Consider the following 20,607-nt stretch of genomic DNA (forward strand, 5'->3'; position numbering starts at 1 on the left):
ATTTGCAGCAACTTTCAGTGCCTGGCATGTAGAAGTTCCTTGATAATGAGAGATAGGGCATATCTATGGCTATATCCATATAGCTCGTCAGTAGGAGTTGTATTTAAACTTGTTGCAAAAGCTTGTGTGTTATTTATTTGGCAACCTTACTACAGTTATTTTCTGCCAGCTTATGATAGAATGGTAAAATCCACAAGGCTGAAATTCTTCAAGCACAGCCAAAGTAAGATGAACTTTTTGTCTTAAATGGCTGTGTCTCCAGTGGAGGGTGGGAGTGAAGTAAAACTGATTTTGGCCTGGTTCCTGGTGAACTGTGACTAAGGGGTTGTTAATGACTTTCCTCTTTGAGTTAGAGATTGTCAGTCCTCAGGAGAAAAACTGGAGAGTTCAGCATTCTATCTTGAAAAGACTACTCTTATTTTACCCATGACAGAAGCTGAAATTCTTTTCTCCCTCTGTTCAGAATGACATGGTCAGTATTGTGGATTATCTGTTTTTTAGTCTGTTTCCCCTTAGTCAGTAAATTCCTGATAAGGATGAAAGTATTTACCTAGCTTGTGAAAATATCCAATATTTTATTATAAAGGACCCTGGCTAGTGAGGTCACCTCTCCACCATAGCATCTCCTTTGTATGCTCAGAGGAATTTTCTCTAATAGTGTGAAAATTGACAACATTGGCACTGGGACAAAGCTAGGGATATCTGGTAAAATCCAAGTGAAGCTATCCTATCATCACCCAAAAGAAAACCTACTGGAGGGACTGGACTATCTGTCTTTGTAGAAAGCAAGTCCCACATTAAAAGTGGCCAGTAGGTAAGAATTTCATGAAGAATATAAAGTAAAACTAAGGGGTCTAAACTTACCCATCCTAATTTAAATGAACGTTAAAGGCTTGAAAACATATCCTTGCAGATGCAGATTCTATTTATCGCAGTTATAGGTTTCAGTGGTGCTCAATAAAGTTCTCCAAATTTAAGAGCAGTGGCCAAAGTACCATTTACCCAAAGACCTAGATAAATGCCTTTCTTCCACAAACTACAGAAAACAGTAGGTCGTATTGCATTTTCATTAGATCTTTAATTATCATAGTCCCTCACAAAACATTTTATCTACAACTTCTAAATTCATTTCACTTGGGATCACAGGAGTTAGTCTATTGGAGTGATTTTCAGTAAAGTCTGGCTTTAAGACTGTCTGGCTTTCACAGATCAAGTAGCAGGTAGGTAATCTATTGTGCCCTCCAGACCACCAGGACTATAAACTGATTTGAAGCTCTGGCCTCATGGAATGTTTCCTCTCTGGGCAGCTATCCAGAGACAACAGTAAAGAGGGCAATTATCTTGTTTTGTAGTCATTCATAGTCATTCTCTCTCATATCAAAACACTTCTTTTTCAAGTTTATATTTTAAAACAAAAATTTTCTATTAATGTGAAAGAATCATCTGACAAATCTTTATTACATTTGTCAAAGGATGTTTTGCTCCTGGGGGAATTATCAATCGGATATGAACCTGAAAAAACATATCTAGGGCTTCCCTGGTGGCGCAGTGGTTGAGAGTCTGCCTGCCGATGCAGGGGACACGGGTTCATGTCCCGGTCCGGGAGGATCCCACATGCCGCAGACCGGCTGGGCCCGTTAGCCATGGCCGCTGAGCCTGCGCGTCCGGAGCCTGTGCTCCACAACAGGAGAGGCCACAACAGTGAGAGGCCCGCGTACCGCAAAAAAAACAAAAAAACGAAAAAACAAAAAACATATCTAAAATCCCTATTATCACTGTTTTCCTATATTTACCCTTATATAGCAAGCAGCTGAGAACTGAAGAGGTAACCTTCCTTCCAGAGTTTCCAAGTAGGAAGGACAAAGGCTCTTACCTTCCTTGAAAAATTTGTGATAGCATCGTATGTCATTAGGAAAATGAAAATTAAAACAACAGTGAGATACTACTACACACATATTAGAATGGTCAATATCTGGAGCACTGACAGCACCAAATGCTGCTGAGGGTGTGCAGCAATAGGAACTCTCATTCATTGCTGGTGGGAACGCAAAATGGTACCGGCACTTTGGAAGACAGCTGGGTAGGTTCTAAAAAACTAAGCATCCTCTTACCGTATGGTCCAGCAACCGTGCTTCTTGTTACTTACCCAAAGGAATTGAAAACTCATGTCCACACAAAAACCTGCACACAGATGTCTATAGCAGCTTTATTCATAATTGCCAAAACTTGGAAGCAAACGAGATGTCCTTCAGTAGTTGAATGGATAAACTTTTGTGTACCCAGACAATGGAATACTATTCAGCATTAAGAAGAAATGAACTATCAAGCCATGAAGACATAGAGAGAAAACTTAAATGCATATTACTAAATGAAAGAAGCCAAGCTGTAAAGTCAAAATACTGTATGATTTCAACTGTATGACATTCTGGAAAAGGCAAAACTGTGGAGACAGTAAAAAGATCAGTGGTTGCCAGAAGATAGATGGGGGTGTTAGGAGGGGTAGGCGAATAGGAGGAGCACAGAGGATTTTTAGGGCAGTGAAACTGCTTCATATGACACTATAATGATGGATATATGTTCTTACACATTTGTCCAAACACAGAATGTTCAACACCAAGAGTGAACCCTAATGTAAACTATGGCGTTTGGGGGATTTTGATTATGGTATAGGTTCATCAGTTGTAACAAATGTACCCCTCTGGTCGGGGATGTTGATAACGAGGAAAGCTATGTCTGGGTGGGGACATATGCATACATAGGGGGTATATGGGAAATCTCTGTATCTCTTCTCAATTTTTCTGTGACTCTAAGCCTTCTGTAACAAAAAGTCTTTTTTTCCTAATATATAAATAAACCCAGCATTTATTTTTTAAAAACCTATTACAGTTTAATTTATGGCCTAGAGAATGAAAAACATACCTGATTATGAAACAAAAGGATATTAACTCCAGATACTGCCTAGTCTTCATAGGGTCAAAGAACAGGGTGATTATCTAAGTCTTACGTCTTAAAAGTGATGGATCATGAAGAAAGGTTAATAGATATCTCATTCTACCTCTTCCAGAACAGGGCCCAGGCCAGATTACTAATTACCGGAGGGCCAAATAAACAGAGGGCACTCAGTTTTGGAAGACATCATTCATTCATTCATTCATAGTACACATTTTTTGTTCAATAAACAAGTGAAGGAACCCCATTTAGATGGTATAACAACATTCTGTGGGCATTTAGAACATATCTCGAAGCAGCCTCTTCTGTATGAGAGCCATTTCGCAAAAAGCCTATCCAGCCAACAGGAAAAACCAGGAAAGCTAGCAGCTGCTTAAATTTGGGCAGGCCCTGATGATTTATTCTGATGCAACAAGCAATGGAATCTAAACGTGGTATGGGAGGCAAAGAAAAAAAAGAAGGAAAGGAAGTTTGGTGACTCTGCTTATACATGAGCCTTCTCTCAGCATTAATGTAAGAAAAGGAAATGGCATTTTTATTTTCATTAAAATTCAACAAGCATCAAAGTCAGAAAACAGATCGTTTTTCCCCATGGCTGGAAGCATATAGAAACATGAGCGGGAGCGTTCTGCTGGGTGCTGCTGGGGGTTTCACTAACCCAGATCTGTCAACCTGTATGTGAGCTCAAACTTGTAGGGAGGAGGAGAAGAGGCTGAGGAGGGCTGGGTGGATCCCTGTTCAAGCAGACAAGCAAGCCCTTGGCTAGTTCTGGAAGACACTTCCTTCCTTCATTCCACAAGTCTGTACTGAATCCCTTCTGTGTACCAAGACGTGGCAGTGCTCTCAGGTTGCCCCCAGTCTAATGGAAGAGACAGATAAGCAAGCAGGCGACTGCAACACAGTGTTGCAGGGTCATATATAAGAGCTTTAAGAGCATAATCAAGAAGGGCATTTACTTCTGACCTGGGTGGTTCAGGGAAGGCTTTGTAGGGGAGGTACCATCTAGGTTGATACCCAAAAGATGAATAAGCCAGGTGACACCCCAATAGTGTGGACAGGAGAGGGGGGCAGGGGAGCAGAGAGGAGGCAGCAGATGATGGCATTGGCAGAGTTCACAGCATGTTCAGACGCCTGGAGAAGAAAGGGAACGTGGCCCGTTGGGAACCGACAAATAGTGCGTGAGGCTGAAGCATGTTCTGGAGAGAGAAGTGAGGCTGAAGAGCTGAGGAAAGGAAGACCCGTATACGTCACACTAAGGGCTTTGAATTTGCATCAAAGAGTCTCAAAGGCTCTGCTCTGGACACTTTTGGAACCTCTGTATAATGTGGATTGCATGGAGGAGGGGCCGCACCCCACACATGGTGCCTTTCACATACCTCAGGGCACTGAAGAGAGTTGTTCATATTTCTCTTCACCCCAGATCAGTTATCAGTATCTGAAGGGCAAAGAGCAGTCTTTGAAAATGTCTACATTTCCTCACTATGGGGGTAAGTAACCTATCGGGACCTTCTGTGTTGAGGGCAGGACACAGGCAAAAACACATAGGCAAAAGTACTAGTCACTTCAAAACAAGACAACCACCAGCCTTTCCAACACTCTGTGAATCCAGTGCCATTGGTGGATAATAGTCATGGTAGGTGAACAGTGTAGTAATTGGTTCTTTGGACAACAGTTGCACATTTCAAGACATTTCTCTGCCCTTTCAGTACATTAACAGTAATGAGGCCAGTTATCAAAACAACTGCCAGCCTTTTTCTAACCAGGCAAACATTTCCCACCAGGTGGCAAATTATGAATCAATCCCTTGAAAATTTTTGAAAAGGTAACTATTTGAGAACAACTGTGACTTTGGGATCTTTGAGTAATGATATAATGACTACGCAGGGAAAGGAAGTAGGCTAAATAGCAACAGCCTTAACGATGCAGGAAGGATAGTTCATTCGTTCATTCAGACATTTATGGAAACACCACTATGCATCAGGTGATGGAAATTGAAAGACAGATCAAACACTGATGCTGTGCTCAGGGCCTTACAGGATGGGTGGTGTGATGAGGGATGGAGCACAGTCATTATAATACAGCAGGGTAAGTGCTGTGACACGGACCTGTCAGAGGTCCTGGGGAAGCGGCGGGAGTGGATGGTGAAGGGGACATGGGCTCAGCCTGGGGCTGTCTAGTGGGTCGAATGGTGGCTCTCCCAAAGGTATGTCCACCCAGAACCTGTAAATCTGACCTAATTTGGAAAAAGAGTCTTTGCAGATTTAATTAAGTTAAGGATCTCCAGATGAGATCATTCTGGATTCGGGTGGGTCTTAATCCTATGGCAGTGTCCCTGTTAGAGACAGAAAAGAAGACAAAGACATAGAAGAGAAGGCCATGTGAGGATGGAGGTAGAAAGAGTTTTGTTGCCGAAAGCTAAGGAATGCTTACAGCCACCAAGCTGGCAGAGCCCAGACAGGACTCTCCCCTAGTGCCTTCAGAGGGAGTGTGGCTCCACCAACACCTTGATTTCAGACTTCTGACCTCTAGAATTATGTGGGAATAAATTTCTGTTGTTATAAGCCACTCAGTTGTTGGTCATTTATTACAGTAGCCTATAAACTAATACAGGGTGGAAGCTGTGAAAAGTCAAAGAAACTTCTTGAAGAGAACATGCCTGAGTGAAGTCTTGAAAACAGTGAGAGGGAGACAGCTGAAATGATTCGAGTGGGTTTAGGAGGATGATGGACAAGAGGTGGGAATGGAAGGGCATGTGATGTGGTGTTCAAGGAAGTGTCTTGAAAAATTAAAGCAGTGATACTGAAAACGTACTTGTACCTGATTATCTCACGGTTGAGTTGATGTGGCCAAAGAGAAAAGGGTTATACGTAGGCACATGCTTCAGAAAACATTTCTGTGGACAAATAGCTTTGGAAAATGATGTATTATATATACTATTTGTATTTTAGAGATCCAAAGTTCACATAAACATATTGACACCTCATGGAAATTCTCTTTCCCCTAGACTTTTAAACTTTGTGCCTGTGTATGTGTGTGTGTGTGTGTGTGCGTGTGTGTGTGAAATACCTACTAACAGTTCAAGAAAAACAGCACTTCCAGAGCATGTTTAGGAAACAGTGCCCCAGATAATGTTTGGACAGGATGTTAGGAAGACTCCCTCATGCCTACCAGTGTGAAACCAAACTGTCAGGGCTCTTTTCCTTTATTTTTTATTTATTTTTTTTTTTGTAATTATATAATTATGGGAGGTTCTTTTGTGATTGTAATAATTGTATATTTTTTGTAATTTATAATGACAACTTTTTTAAAAAGTATTTTTTGGTAGTTGTTAAAAGACTAATCGTTTGCTTCTAGGAGTTTACCCTTTAGGCCAAGGCCTTAGAAATTGTGAAAAGCTGATTCTTTTTGCAAAATGGGTTTAAATCAGGACTAATGTGAGAGGCCATGAAATGTCCTAAGAGTAAAAGGCTCAACCTCAGCATGGCCATTGGTGGATGGAGGGGTGAGGATGCAGGTAGAGAAAGTCCTGGGGAGAGTAACAGCCAGTTCTGGTGTCTCCAGGGTCTGGCGGCACCAAAACTGTGTTCACTCAGCCACTGACTCACTTTGACTAAGTGTGGTTTGTTTTTGTAGCCCTTTCTCCCCTGCTCTTTCATTCTGATTTCTGGCCAAGCAGGCAGCCCCCTTCGGGGGTCTGAGAGAGTGATCTCCATGACTAAGTCCTGGGAGCAGGGCATGCACCAGTGTCCTGGTCATCTGCTCTGGCTTCTCCTAGGATACTGCAGTTTTTCCTCAGGGTGAGCAGAAGAAGAATGACTTTCAGAGGATGACATTTACAGATAAGTTCTGTTTGACCGAAACAAACTGCAAATGTGCAATGATCCAGCCAAAGATAATTGAAAAGATTTTATTTAAGTAACAACAACAAAACCTCCAAACCAATCAGTTCCTGAAACCTACATTTTATGGTGGTAACTTCAATTACAATTAAATGATGCCAAGCAGCTCAGAGTCACTCCTGAGCACTCCCGTATCATGGTTCCCAATTTAGTTCACTTGGGGCTTTTGAATTCTTAACCAAAAGCAATTTACAGAAATAATTTTCTTCTGTGACAAACATTCAAAGCTATTACAATTTGATCTGTCCTCTCTCTCTGTGTTTCTTTCTCTCGGCTTAGTTTTAGCTTTGTGCTTGTTTGTTTTATAGATTAGGCCTGGTTTTAAAGTATCTGTAAATCTTTCCCTAAGTAAAGGACAGCTTGCTGATCTGTATGCAAACAATATACTTGCCTGCCTTAAAAATTTAAGATTGACTTTGAATTGACCCCGTGCTTTATCCCTCAGTGGAGAAAAATGAAAGGATATTTATAATACCTGTGGACATTGTGTACGATACCAGTGGGAGTTTTCTCCAGTAGATGAATAGCAGAAACATGGGCAGACAGACTAAAATGTGGCAGATATAGGCAAAAGGCAGATTGAAACTGATTTACATAGCTGGGTATTTCTTACTGTAGCTCTCTGTGGTTTCTCCCTCTCAGATACCTACAATGCTATAATTTTCTGTAAAAATAAAGAATATAAAACTGAAAAAAAGCACACACATGATCACATACCAACAACTAAGCCCTCAAAAGTTTATAGTACAAGTTTCATTTTTTCTTTCTAAATATATTATAATTTTGAGGACAATTTAAACAATTTTTACAGTAACCTTTTTACCGCCTAGGGACAAGCTACAAAAATCTCATTTATGTTGGAAGTTCATGTGCTTCAAAATACCCCACTGCACATCAGTTTTCACCATTAGCAGAGACGTTCTTTGTTTTATTTTTTGAACCTCTTTTCTTCACACTGCCTTAAAAATTAAAATAGAGCAGAACATTGACCTGGGATGAAATATGGATTTTTTTATGCTTCTCTCAAACTCAAATTTTATTAAGGTTATTGAAAATAAGATCACTTCACTTAAAAACGCCAGAGAAACCCAAAGGATAAAATTGCATGAGATTAACATACCTATTCTTATCCTACAACAAACATATCTCAGTCCAAACCTCAGGGTTTCTTGGACTACACTATTTCAGAGCTACATTTTTTAGTGTTTAGTTTTGATTTCCACAGTAGCACATTAACTGTCCCACGTTCTCAAACGAAAATGTTGAAATTCTCCAGGTCACTTTAGTAGTGGCTGGAACCAGAGTCTTCATATCCTAAGGATCATGAGTTAAGTCTCTTCCCTAAAAGTTTTGCATTCATTGGCTCACAGTGACGCGACTGGAAGTGCTGGGACTGAGCATCCCAAAAGGGCATGATTGTGAAAGTAATGAAAGACAATGCTCTCCTTTCTTTGCCCCTTGTCTCCTTTCATGAGGACCTCCTACCCACCACCTGTTGTGTCCAGGGCTCACAGACTCCTTTCTATTCCCTTTATTTATCAAGAAACTATCTAATATCAGTCTCATTCACTGAGTGCCTAGCAATAAATGTTATTGAATGAATAAATGAATGAGTGAATCCTTTACTTTCCAGTTTGTGGAGACTAATTAGAAAGAGAGATTAAAGAGGATGAAATGGGTCATACAGTATGAATAGATCTTTCTGGCAATAAAAGAAAGAAAATAAGTCATACTTGGGTCTTCCAAACCCAGTCTTTTCTTCATAGGGTAAGTGGGAAGAAATATGGCTAAGAAGAGTTGATACCTGTTTCAGGAGCAGAAGGAAAATGAGAGGTGACAGGAGAGGGATAGAACCTTCTGGTAGAAATCAAATTATTCCAATACTTTCCCATGTGTTCTGGCCTGATGTCATTATTGAGGGCAAAGGACTATGCAGAAGGGAAATTACTATGGCATTATGATGTGTTCTACAGCAGGAAGGAAAGAAGTCAAAGTGTTTAGTGGAAGTTAAAGAGATATGTTTGCAATATATACAGGAGTAGCTGTACAGGCCCCTAAACTTTGTGGGAGAAAGACTGGGTTTGGCAAACCTGTTGCATTTCCTGATAGCTCTGCAGTGCAGGTAACGAAGCATGGAGCTACATTTCCTTGAGGTGGAAGCTCGGCCTCCTGGTTCCTAGGTGAGCTACTCTGGGCTTAAAATTGCCCTTTCTCTCCGTCTTTAACCTCCTGGTGGTCCCTTGTGTGGTAGGTGGGAGAGAAGAATGGGGAATCATCAAGGGAAATGAGGTCACCCCCTGTGTGGGAAAGAAGAACTTAGGATTCCTCCATGCATGCTAATGCTGAGTCAAGGAATGAGATTCCTTCATACTTCCTTTTGGAGTAATCGTCAAAATACCGTCTGTCTTGTGGGTCACCATTTCTTTACTGGGAGATGTTAGAGTTAAATAATGTGTTGCCTTTACTGGGGGAATTTGAATTTTATGACATTTCTTTCATTAAGCAGTGAGAAAATTTGATCCTTGTTAATGGGAATTCTGTCATTATTATTCAGCTGCAGAAAAATTAAGGTGTTTTACCAAAGCCTTCTTAGCCCTCTCCAAACAAAATGAGGAGGAAAGCTTCCTATTCTGCCTGTGAAAAGAGTGGCTGCTGGGAACAGAAGTGCCAAGTTCAACCTAAAAGGGGTCTAGACCCCTTACACTGTGATTCTGTGTCTCTTACCTTACAAGAAAGAGAAAAACAGCAGACCCTGACATCCAGGAACTGGTCTGATGCTAACAGCCAGTCCTCAGTGTTGTTAGAAGCTGGCCTGGTGCTCACAGCTAGACATGCTATTGTCCTGTTGGACATAAACAATCTCACAGAACATGAACATCTGGCAAGAGCACTCTCAGCCCGGGATAAAATGAGAAAACTCGAGCCCACTGCATAATTTTTTTGAGCACAGAGAAAAATAAAATCACCGTGTAATCCACAAAGTACCAGACATCCCCTTTCTTGGCTAATATGAAGGACTGCTACTTCTTTAGCAATTATAGCTCACTCTAGTCTGCCTTATTTATAGGTACAATTTATTGAGCTAACCTATTATAGAATCATTGCCTCTTTCAGACAGCCTTCAATACAGGGAGAGCACCTACTTCCTTAGACCCTGCCTCAAAATACCATAAGTCCTTTCTAATACTCTCTTATTGAGATACCCACAGTTCCTTGTGGTGGGTGTTCTCCTTTGCTAATAAACCCCCAACTTGTTCATCCACGGATGTGTACCTGGTAGCCTTGGGCTGGAGTGAATTGCCACCTCACTGTTCCTGAAGTGTGATAACCTTGCCTTCTGTTGGACACTTCAGGACTTTGGTCATTGCTTTTCACACACCTGCTGCTAATACCTGAATCAGAAGACTGACATAGGCTATAGATACTTGAAAGTTAGGACTCTGATTTGCAAATGAAAGAAAACCTAACCCGAAAACTCACTAAGAAAAAAAAAGGTGAGGAGAGTCATTATCTCATTTAATGAAAAATTCCAGGGATACATCTGGCTTCGAGAAAGTCTGTGTTAAAGGACATCCTGCCATTTGCAACATGGATGGACTTTGAGGACATTAGGCTAAGTGAGATAAATCAGACAAAGAATGGCAAATACGGTATAATATCACTTATATGTGGAATCTAAAAAAGCCAAACTTGTAAAAACAGAGAGTAAAATGGTGGTTACCAGGGGATGGGAGGGAGGATAGGAGAGGTATTGTTTAAGGGTACAAATTGCAGCTAGTAGTAAATAAGTCCTAGAGATCTAATGTGCAGTATAGTAAATATAGACCACAATATTATATTATAATCATCAAACTCTCTAAGATACTAGATCATAATTATTCCAACCACTAAAAAGAAATGATAATTATGTGATGTGATGGAGGTGGTAATTATCACTACGATGGCAATCATACTACCATATATAAATGTATTGTATCAACATGTTGTATATCTTAAATTTTTACAACATTATATGTCAAATATATTTCAAGAAAAAAGAAAGTCTGTGTAGGAGATTGAAACAACATAATCAAAAATTGTTTCTCTCCATCTCTCATACTTTTTTCTACTATATAGGAAACGTTCATCTTTTTTGTTGGTTCTCATAAGCCTGTCACAATGCATCAGGAAAGTGCACTGTTCAAATGGCCTGGCCTGGGTCATATGGTCCACCTCTGTAACTAGATATGATCCCACCAAGGCCAAATGGAGCAAGAGCTTGAGATATGGGAACTGTCAGGCTGAAGTTCATTGCACATTATGAATCTTACTGGGGGCAGGGATTTGAGAGGCAGCGACTGAAAGCTGGAGCAAAGAGAATTTGTGGAAGCACAGGTTTTAGAAGCTGTATAGATGAAAGGAAAACCCTAGTCCTGCTCATGCTTGCTGGTATAGCAGTACTCTAAATAGCATTTTAGGGCTGGATGGACGTTGATGGGGGAAATATCAAAAAAAGAGTTCAGGGGATATGTGGAAGCTAAGAGCAAGATTTTAATGTTTAAAGTACAGTTGATCCTTGAACAACATGGAGTTAGGGGCATCCACCCTCCACGCAGTCGAAAGGGTGCATGTTTAACTTATCGTCATTGGTCCTCTCTATTGGAGGTTCCTCTGTATCCGTGGATTCAACCAACCTTAGATTGTGTAGTGCGATAGTATTTACTATTGAAAAAAATCCACGTATAAGTGGCCCCGTGCAGTTCAAACCTGTGTTGTTCAGGGTTCAACTGTATAATTATGTGGGTCCAGTGTTTTCCATTAAGAAGTGAATACAAAAAAAAAAAAAAAAAAAAAAGAAGTGAATACACACACAATAAAACAGGCTCAGGCTTCCCTGGTGGCGCAGTGGTTGAGAGTCCGCCTGCCCATGCAGGGGACACGGGTTCATGCCCTCGTCCGGGAAGATCCCACATGCTGCGGAGCGGCTGGGCCAATGAGCCATGGCCGCTGGGCCTGCGCGTCTGGAGCCTGTGCTCCGCAATGGGAGAGGCCACAGCAGTGAGAGGCCCGCATACCGCAAAAAAAAAAAAAAAAAAAAAAAAAAAAAAACAGGCTCTAAGGAAGCAAGAAGTGACGTAGTTTTCCTCTGCCTGGACAGCTCTCCCTGTCACTCTTCACTGCTTTCCTATTCTTCCTCAGGTCCCAGCTAAAGAACGTATCCTCTGGGCAAGTCTTTCCCAATCCTTTAAAGGTCAGATTCCATCTGCTATAAATTTCATAGTATAATTTCCCTAAAATTTGCATAGCATTTATCACAGTTTTAATCTTAAATTTATTTATGTAATTGCTTGCTTAGTATTTGATTTCTCTATTAGACAGCAGGGTCCAGGAGGGCAAGGTTTTTGCACCTAGTGTCTTATCTGGCACATGTGAGGTATGCATTGGATATTTACTGATAAATTTATAAGTAAACACCCCAAGAGGTGCTTTTAAAAGTATTTAAAAGCATACTATACTCTTCTAATACAGACTGTGTTATTTTCTTCTTAAAGGTAATAAAGGGTGAACAGATATTCAGCCACATCAGATGAGAGATCTGAAGTCTACATTATGACCTGAGGACAAAACAATGCCTTTCAGCCTTATAATCTTGAGGATTGTTACCAAATGACTGCTTGGGGTTTCTGTTTTTGGCAACACCATGATGCTACAGGAGACCTGAGTCCGAAGGTTGCCTGTTTTATTTCAGGTCAGCTGAGCAAGAACCAAGTGAGTATCATTGACCTAACAACATAAACCAATGGCTTCTCACACGCACTGAGGTTTTTTGGGTTTGTTTTTAGTCTCTATTCCTAGTGACATGGTTCTTTGTAACAAGTAAACTAAGACATTTGTCTATGACAGTGATTTTCAAACCATCACTGGGGAAGTAGCAGTTTTTGAATTTCCAGACTGTTGAGGAATACCTTTTTAAGGTACAATAAAAGTAAATTACTAGTAAACAAAAATACACAAAATACACGCCTAAGTTTTTATAGGTGAAACAAACAAAATTACTATGTCAAGTTGCTAAAAAAAGTTTCCAAGCACTCTCAGTTGTGTACTTTTCTTGCTTCTCGTGGCAACCTTACTTAGTCTACAACTGATATCTTACTATTTGCAATGGCAGAAAAAGTCTCAAGACACCAGTTCAGTTCACACGTAATGTGTGTGAAACCCCCAGCAAATTGTTGTCTCTCTCACCAAATGAGTCTGTAAAGGTAGGAAAGTCAATATCAGCAGATAAGCTTTCTGTTCATACAGTGCAATTTGAGAAGGTAACAGGATTGTTATGGGGCTCCACATGACTAACATTTTTGTCTATCAAATATTAAAAATTCAATGGAAAACACAGAAGATACCTAAAAAGGTGTATGAAATGAGTGAAGCATTTTATATTTGGCCAATGTTTTAAAACTCATTATCCACTTTAAAAAGTAAAATGCATATTTCTTTAAAATCTGGGGCTTCCATTTCTATTACCCTAGAATTTAAATATAAAGAAAGAGGTGGACTAAAGCACTATAACATATTGCCCTCTTACAACAAATTTCAGATCATAAGAATGGTAAATGTGGTGCTGTTAAAATGATTTCGTTAACTTGTGACCAGTATGACAAGACACTTCATTTCAAATCATTGGTTTTCTAGACAAAATATACCACTGGGATGAAATCACATTTCCTTTGACAATCTGTAGGAGAAGGAAGGATCTATGGGAGAACTACATTATCATCATTGTGAGATTAAAAAGACACACACAAATAGCATCCAAGTTATCCAACACTGGGAGACTGTAAAGCTTGATTATTGCAAAGGTGGATTGGCATATTAATTATAAATAAGACTGACACTTGAAGCATATTTTAGATTTCATGGCAAACTTCATCATTCTAAATATAGTTTCAGATAATTATGACACATTTGGTGCTAAGCTATTTTAGAATTCAAAACACTTCCATCTTGGAATGGTTGCAACAAATCAGGGTGTTTGATCAAGGCTGCAGAGAAAAGACAGTGGATTTAATATTCCAGGTCTCCTCATATTCTGCTTTTAGCTTTTATTTTCTGTGCAGGTTAAGTTGATAGAGCTTTTGCAAGGTGATGGTATTCTGAGTGCAAATGGGATTTGACATTTTGAGTGTAAATAAAAAATGGTTTGTCTTCCTGCAATATAAGTCACTTTTCACCAGCAGTTAAAATAAAGTGAAACCCACAGAAATGTAGGGTTATTCATTTTCTTGTAAACCATCCTGAACTTCATTTTCTTCATTTGTAAAATCAAGGTGTTAGACAAGATAATCTCCAAAGTCCCTTCCAGCACTAATATTTCAAGAATTGAGTTGTCAAACATTCGGGTTTAAGTCCTGGCTTTGTCTCTTTACTCCCTGTGTGATCAGGGAGTTGTTGCTTAAACTGTGTAAATCTCAGTTTGCTTGGCTCTAAGATAGGGGTTAAATAATTAATTCAGCACATATTTAATGAGTTTCTCTTTTGTGCAAGGCAGTGAGGACACTGGTGTGGATGTGGCGGAAATGGTCCCTGCTCTTGTAGAGTTTACATTCATCCATTAATTAATTCATTCGTTCAAAAAGTATTATTGAGTGCCTACCATTTATCAAGCAATGTGGTAGGTGCTGGGGATACATCAGCAGATATTCGTAGAGTGGAGGCAGGTGGCCAAAAAGCCTCAGCAAACAGCAATAGATACTATGATGGAAACAAACATGAAAATGAGAGCACAAGGCAGGACCTCTGTCCTTTATAAGGAGGTCAGAGAAGCCTTCCTTATAAAAGTGACATTCATGCTGAATATTAAAGGACAAAAAGAAACTAACTATGTAGAGTGGAAGAGAAGAACCTAAGTGCATCTGAGTAACAAAAAGAAAATCATCGTAGCTGGTAGTAGTAGGATGAGACGACCATTGGAGAAATATTCAAAGGCCAGACATGCAAAGGCCTTAAGAGTTTGCTTATTCTGAGTTCAATTAAAAGCTACTGATAGTAATGATAGTCATATGACTTTGTGATAGTAATGGCAAGATATGAACAGTCACTTGACCTAATTTACATTTGACATCTTTCTGGCTGTTTGGTGGAGCATGGACTGAGGGGCAGCAGTGAAGGAGGGAGGACCAGGCATGTTGCAGTAGTTCAGGCAAGAGATCATGGCAGATGACCTCCAGGAGAGGCAGGGGAAGTGGGGAGATGCAACCCACTGCAGAAACAATTTAAGGCACAACCATCAGATTTGCTCATGAATTTCATGTGGGAATTTAAGAAAATGGCAAAATTAAGGCTGTCCCCTCGTGATGGGGACATAGGTTTAGGGAGGGGAATGAGGGGTTCCATTTTGGACATATGCTGTATTGAGATGCTGCTAAAGAGACAGAGTAGAGCTGTCACGTCATCAGTAAGACAGGTGAATCTAAAGCTCGTAGAAGAGGACTGGGATGGAGAAAAGTAAACATGGGCATCATGAGGAAAGGCCACAAGAACAGATGAGACCACTAGAGAGCAGAGAGACGAAAATGGTGTAGTTCTGAGCTCTAAGGAACTCGCCTATTTGGAAATCATAAGAACGGGTCCCATAGGAAAAACTGTCAAAAACAGTCAAAGAAGGAAGAGGGCATAAAGACATTGTGAACAGTTCAAGAATGAGGGGCCTCAGAAGTGTTGAAAATTGCCAAAGAATAATGGAGATGAGAGAAAAACATCCACAGGAACAGGCAACGTGATGTTTGCTGGTCAGAGAAGATTGAGTGACATATTGGAGGAGGAATCCATTCTGCAGTGGATTAAGTTGTGCTATAGGGGATGAGGGAGTGGAGATAACATTTCTGAAAAATTGGGCCTAGAAGAGAGCAAAAAATAGGTAGTAACTTGAGACAGATAAGGCTCCAGGAGTTTTTATTTTCCTTTTTAAAGATGGAGGTGTCGTATAGAATTGATATGCTGATAGAAACTAGCCAGTGGAGTAGGAGTGTGGGTGGCAGAGTCGTGGTGCAGAAGTTGCTATTATAAAATGTAAAAGAGGGAACTGAGAGAAAGGAAAGTCCTTGAGAAGCTGAGGAAGCTTAGAGTCTGGAGCACAAACAAAGGGCTTAGCACAGGCTGTGGCATGTAGTGACTGGCCAGTAAAGATAGGTATTCATGATGGCGATGGCTCTAAGGAGCTTTTCCTCGTCTCTGTGTTGGCCTAGCCTGGGAAGAGGCTGCAGTTGGAGAGAAGAGTCCTTGGAGTGTAGAACAGTGGTGGGCTCACCAGTTTTTCAGGTCTAGTTATCAGTGGCTTCCTAATGTAAAATGGCAAATTTAGGGGAAAACATTCTTGACAGTAGAGGTTTAATCACAGGGCAAGCCTGGACAGGGCAGAGAGGTTTGTAGGGACATTAGAAAAGAGTTCTCTTCCCTTGCCTCCTTCCCACACTCTGCCACTCAAAACCATTTCCTCTCTCGAGTGCAAAGTGGTGCAACCTCATGGAGAAAAATTTGGCAGTACCTAACACAACTTCTCATGCATTTGCCTTTTTATTTATTTTAAAAAAATTTTTATTGGAGTATAGTTGCTTTACAATGTTGTGTTAGTTTCTACTGTACAGCAAAGTGAATGAGCTATACGTATACATATATCCGCTCTTTTCTGGATTTCCTTCCTGCTTAGGTCACCGCAGAGCATTGAGTAGAGTTCCCTGTGCTATACAGTAGGTTCTCATTAGTTATCTACTTTATGCATAGTATCAATAGTGTTTATATGTCAATCCCAATCTCCCAATCATCCCACCCCCGCCTTCCCCCTTGGTATCCATATGTTTGTTCTCTACGTCTGTGTCTCTATTTCTGCTTTGCAAATAAGATCATCTATACCGTTTTTTGGTTTTTTTTTCTGCCTTTTTACAAAGCACTTCTCTGCTGGGAATTTTACCCAGAAGACACACTCCACAAACATGAAAAACAAAAATGAAAACACATGCAGAAGATTCATCACTGTGGCATTATTTGTATAAACAAAATATTGGAAACAACATAAATGTTCATTCTTAAGAGACTAATTGAATAAACTGTGGTATTTTCACACAACGTAGTACCATGCAGTTGTGCAGTTGTGAAAAATAATCAAGTGATAGTGATTTCCAGGATATATTGATAAGTGAAATATAAATTTTATATGTATATATATGTATAATTTTTTGGTAAGAGGTTACACAAGAAGTATAAACAGAAACAAATGAAAGTGATTATGGGAGGTGAGTAGGCATACAGGGATGGAAATGGGATAAAAGTGGGAACTCTTTGAAAATAACTTTATATTTAGTTTTGACTTTTTAATTACGTAAATGTTTAAAATTTTCTAAATAAAAAACAAGATAGATTAGATAGATAGATAGATAGATAGATAGATATCAGGTATTTCCAATTCCAATATTTTTCAATTCTGATTGTGGATTCTTTTTATTATAAATCCTTTCCTTTTATTCCTATAGCCAGCTCTGTCCCTAATTTTCTCAGCTTAAAAATACTGGGTCAGTATTATCCTGCATTGTGTGACCCCATGAGCAATTTGATTATGTCCAAATTGCAGGCTGTCATTTACTGCCATATTTCACTGTAAGTTAGTAGCATCACTGTCTTAAAACACACTCTTAAGTAGCTCTAAATACTCTGTCTTAAGTTACACTTGACCTCCTGGGCCCAAAGCCAAGCAGTGACATGGTCCTTCTGCCTCTGGTTTTTGGGGCAACCTGTAAAAGTGATCCTTGGAAAGGTTTCCAGCTATTAGAAGGACATGTAATTCTCCTGTCTCCTTCTCTTGAGCAGTGGAAACAGTTGGTCAGTATGACAGCCTCCTCATTCATTCCAGAAGTAATTGTATCAGTTTGACATTGTAGCCTGGGGGATAGGGGCTATGAGAGAGTAATAGGATTTAAACTCCAATTCTTTGCAGCTGCTGGCTAGGATTAGTGAATAGAGATAAATAGAACCCTTTTGCTATTTTTATAAATAACAGGTTTGATATAGGTTTAGATTTGAAACATCCGAAATTTCTCCAGAGATGACATATAAAAACTACCAGTGGAAATGTACAGAAAACCTACCTTTGGTTAAGGAATCTGTCTCAGTTTCTCTCCCAGATGGCATTTGGGGAAATGATCTCCGTAAGGTTTTATTATTACTGATCACTCTATACTCCTTCTTGGGCATTTGTCAACAAATTGCTCCAGTAAAAGCACTTGCAATAAATCCCGTGTGCCCTGTGGATTCATTGCCTTGAAGGTACAATCCTTCTTGGAGATATTGCTGTTTGGTTGTTCAATGACTTTGTAGTTTAAACTGTAACTGGTAGAAGGAAGAAAACAATCTCATCTTCTCAAAGTAATGATTTAAAGCTACTATGCTGAAGACGTGAGAGTTTCATGGCTCTGTCGTTTCTGTCTTGTTTCTGTGTTCATTAGAGTGTGCTCAAACTGAGGAGGGGATAGTTAAGTCTGAGAACTATCTCAAATCAAGCAAATGTGTTTACTCACGTTGGAGAAGAAAAGAGAGGGGACACATGCTTAAAGTATTCAAATATTAGAAGGGAATATCATTAAGGGGAAACAGGCTGACTGTGTTTCCAACAAGGCTGAACTGTAAGCATTGGTAGGAAGGTACAAGGGGGCAGTTTTGAATTTAATAGAAAAATGAATTTTCTAACACTATCCAGCAGTGGAACAGATTGCCCAGCACTAAAAATATCCAGGTAGAGGCTAAATAACTCTGTCAAGTCTATAATTTGTTAATCTCCAACATCTCCTGTCAATTTTAAGAGCCAATTCATTCATTAATTCATTCCACATTCATTCATTCATTCACATATTAATTATTATTGAGGAATTGTCATGGATACCAAGTTACTGCCTAGACATTGTAGGAACAATGATAAATGACAACAGACATGGTACCTAATATCACAATCTGGTAGAGAGAGAGGAGGGACAATGACCAACTAATCACACAATGAGTGCATGATGTTAAACTGGGATGAGTATGTTGAAGGGAAGGAATGTGGTCCTATTAGAGCACAGGGCAAAGGGGACTTTCTGAACATGGTGTTGGTGGGGTGGGGTTGTGAAGAAAGGCTTTCCTGCTGATGTCATGCCTGAGTAGAAAGTTGGGAGATGAGTAAACCTGGTATGGCAGGAAGAGGAAGGGAGGAGGAGACTTCCAAGGAGAATGAAGAGCATTTGGAAAGTTCTGTGGAAGGAGGGATCCTGGCATGTTTTTCCCAAACTTTACTGCTAGTAAGAATGACCTGGGGATTAGGAACTAAGATGGCAGAGTAGAAGGACATGCTCTCCCTCCCTGTTGCGAGAACACCAGAATCACAACTAGCTGCTGGACAGTCATCGATAGGAAGACACTGGAACACCCCAAAAAAGACACCCCTCATCCAAAGACAAAGGAGAAGCCACAATGAGAGGGTAGGAGGGGCACCATCACAGTAAAATCAAATCCCATAACTGGTGGCTGGGTGACTCACAGACTGGAGAACACTTATACCACAGAAGTCCACTCACTGGAGTGAAGGTTCTGAGCCCCACGTCAGGCTTCCCAACCTGGGGGTCCGGCAATGGGAGGAGGAATTCCTAGAGAATCAGACTTTGAAGATTAGTGGGATTTGACTGCAGGACTTCGACAGGACAGGAGGAAACAGAGACTCCACTCTTGGAGGGCACACACAAAGTAGTATGCGCATCGGGACCCAGGGTAAGGAGCAGTGACCGCAGGGGAGACTGAACCAGACCTACCTTCTAGTGTTGGAGGGTCTCCTGCAGAGGCGGTGGGTGGCTGTGGCTCACCGTGGGGACAATAACACTGGCAGCAGAAGTTCTGGGAAGTACTCCTTGGCGTGAGCCCTCCCAGAGTCTGCCATTAGCCCCACAAAAGAGCCCAAGTAGGCTCCAATGTTGGGTTGCCTCAGGCCAAACAACGAACAGGAAAGGAACGCAGCCCCACCCATCCCATCAGCACTCAAGCGAATTAAAGTTTTACTGAGCTCTGCCCACCAGAGCAACAGTCAGCTCTACTCACCAGTCCCTCCCATCAGGAAACTTGCACAAGCCTCTTAGATAGCTTCATCCACCAGAGGGCAGACAGCAGAAGCAAGAACTACAGTCCTGCAGCCTGTGGAACAAAAACCACATTCACAGAAAGATAGACAAGATGAAAAGGCAGAGTGCTATGTACCAGATGAAAGAACAAGATATAACCCCAGAAAAACAACTAAATGAAGTGGAGATAGGCAACCTTCCAGAAAAAGAATTCAGAATAATGATAGTGAGGATGATCCAGGACCTTGGAAAAAGAATGGAGGCAAAGATCGAGAAGATGCAAAAAATGTTTAACAAAGACCTAAAGAGAAGGTCTTTAAGAAGAATTAAAGAGCAAACAAACAGAGATGAACAATACAATAACTGAAATGAAAACTACACTAGAAGGAATCAATAGAATAACTGAGGCAGAAGAACGGATAAGTGACCTGGAAGACAGAATGGTGGAATTCACTGCTGTGGAACAGAATAAAGAAAAAGAATGAAAAGAAATGAAGATAGCCTAAGAGACCTCTGGGACAACATTAAACACAACAACATTCGCATTAAAGGGGTCCCAGAAGGAGAAGAGAGAGAGAAAGGACCCGAGAAAATATGTGAACAGATTATAGTCAAAAACTTCCCTAACATGGGAAAGGAAATAGCCACCC

The 20,607-nt window shown here is 40.5% G+C and overlaps 1 long non-coding RNA gene across 1 annotated transcript in view; it reads left to right on the forward strand.

Annotated features, from left to right (window-relative positions):
* Positions 1-20,607, forward strand: part of LOC308619048 — a 306,591-nt gene that overhangs the window by 134,160 nt on the left and 151,824 nt on the right. The window contains exon 2 of the long non-coding RNA XR_014016115.1: positions 12,380-12,596. This is a non-coding gene — a long non-coding RNA (uncharacterized lncRNA). The remainder of the gene's footprint in view (positions 1-12,379; positions 12,597-20,607) is intronic.

This window comes from Mesoplodon bidens, assembly GCF_964165515.1.
Source record: "Mesoplodon bidens genome assembly, chromosome: 6".
Classification (NCBI taxonomy): domain Eukaryota; kingdom Metazoa; phylum Chordata; class Mammalia; order Artiodactyla; family Ziphiidae; genus Mesoplodon; species Mesoplodon bidens.